The 2,226-nt window shown below is 46.9% G+C and overlaps 1 pseudogene; it reads right to left on the reverse strand.

Annotated features, from left to right (window-relative positions):
• Positions 1-323: 323 nt before the first annotated feature.
• On the reverse strand, positions 324-969 carry LOC136393960 (immunoglobulin lambda variable 1-40-like; annotated as a pseudogene).
• Between the last annotated feature and the right edge of the window lie 1,257 nt (positions 970-2,226).

The following is a 2,226-nucleotide window of genomic DNA, read 5'->3' on the forward strand; positions in this document are numbered from 1 at the left end:
ACCAGGGATTTCTGCTCAGTTTGAAAATGCCAGACTATGCATTGCCACCAAGGACAGGCTTGAGGGCAGAATCTGAGACTATGAGGTCATGTTCTCAAGACAACATCCCCTTGGTGGCTCTCAAACAACAATTTTTGTCCAAAGCAAAAGGGAAGAAGCTGTCTTGGCAGAATATGGGTCTCTCACGGAGGCGCCAACACAGGGAGAAAACAGGATTGTGTCTCACTTCCCCATTGGCCTGGAGCACGGTGGAAGCTCTGAGGCTGTCGTCACAGGGCTGTTGTGACAATAAGTCTTGTCCTCAGGCTGAATCCCAGTGATGGTCAGGGAGCCTGAACTGCCAGACTCCGAGACAGAGAATCAGCTGAGGACTCCTGAGGGCGAACTGCTATCTTAAAAGAAGGAAGCAGCTGCTGTCACAGGAGTGGGGACTGCCCAGGGGGACTCGTTGTAGAGAGACAGCAGGTTTTTGTCTCACTTCCCCACAGGCCTGCAGCACTGTGGGAGCTCTGAGACTAGTGTCAGAGGCCTGGCAGGAATAATCGGCCTCGTCCTCAGCCTGGAGCCCAGTGATTGTCATTGTGGCTGAGTTGCCAGACTTGGAGCCAGAGAATCTCTCGGGGACCCCAGAGTCACGATAGCTATCACCATAGATGAGGCGTTTGGGGGCTGTTCCTGGGAGCTGTTGGAACCACTGTACAGGGTATAACCCCCGATGTTGGAGCTGCTCCCAGTGCAGGAGATGGTGACCCTCTGTCCTGGGGACCCAGACACGGAGGGCGGCTGAGTCAGCACAGCCTGGGCCCAGGATCCTGGAAGAGAGAGAGACACAGAGATGGCGATTCTGGGTCAGGAGGCAAGAGGATAAAGCAGACTCCATGTGTCTTCCCAAGGTCCCTTCTCTTTTTCTTTTATCCAGTCACCTGTGATATAAGCAATGAGGGTGAGCAGGAGAGGGGACCAGGCCATGGTGGGGATCATCCCTGAGTCCTGTCTCTGTGGCCCCACAGCTGAAGCAGAGCTTCCCCCACATCTCTCCCTGCCCCTCTTCATGCTCTGCAAGGGGGAGGGGCCACTCATGCAAATGAGACTCCACCAGATTTTTTATCCCTCACTGAATTGGGGTCACGTTTCTGTGCCAGAGGATGTTAGAGGATGGGTAGGTTGGGGCTCTGTATTGCTCAGGGTGTGACAAGGTCACAGCTGTGAGTCCTGAGCAGAGAGCCTCAGGCAATGCCAAGTAACAGGTCCCAGCTCTGATTCCCTCCAGAGTTCCAGGAAGTCCTTGTGCGCCCCCTCGTGCCCAGGCCTAGATACAGCATGGTGTAGCATAGTGACTAAGGCTGGTCAGAGTCAGCCCTTGCCTCCCATAACTGTGCTGCTGTAGCTGTCTACTTACCTCAAATTGGGCAGAGGTGACATGCCAAGAGACCTCAAAGTCAAACCTAATGTGTTAGAGCAGCTATAACTCTCCTTGAATAGGATGTAGCTAAACAGAATCTCATAAACGGCCATTCTCGAACCTTTTCGATAGAGTTCTGTTTAGTTTCTATCCTTTCGTTCCTATCATAATAGCCTTGCAAAAGAATCAAGCAGGCCATGTTCTAATATGTAAAATCCCGGGTTTCTCTCTGATTTGTCTACCTTGTCTGACCCTCGTTTGTGTTTGGTCTTTGCATGCAAGAATTGGAAATGCCGGCTTTAATATTAAAAAATAAGATGATATCATCTCTACAAATTTCTAATTTTAATTGGAGTAAATATAGCGTGCTCATTTAAATTTAAATAGAATAAAATATGAATCCTAAAAACTTGCTAATATTGGCTAAACTGCTTCAAACTTCAGGCTGCTACTGCAAGCTGCAAAGCTTGAAGCACAGTAAATTTACCCAACAAAGGTGTAGATTTTCATTAATAATATAGAAAAATAATAAAAGCCACACTGGAATTTTCCAGCCTTATTGTGCACTTTAATTTGCATGTTAGTTAATGTGATAGAAATGTTTTAATAAGTATGGAAATGTTACTTGAAAATGCATTTACTGTTTTGTTAAGTTAACATAAAGACAAGTGTTTCTTACAATTTTGAAGTAAAGGTATTATAAAGTGTACTCAACAAATGCTTAAAAGTCTGTATGGTCACAAGGGGGAAAGAAAAGCCCCCCAAGCAAGGCTCTGATTCCTTTGGTAAATATAGGAGAGAATTAAAGTTCTGTTAAAATCTAA

The sequence above is a fragment of the Saccopteryx leptura genome, chromosome 2 (assembly GCF_036850995.1).
Source record: "Saccopteryx leptura isolate mSacLep1 chromosome 2, mSacLep1_pri_phased_curated, whole genome shotgun sequence".
In the NCBI taxonomy this organism is placed as follows: domain Eukaryota; kingdom Metazoa; phylum Chordata; class Mammalia; order Chiroptera; family Emballonuridae; genus Saccopteryx; species Saccopteryx leptura.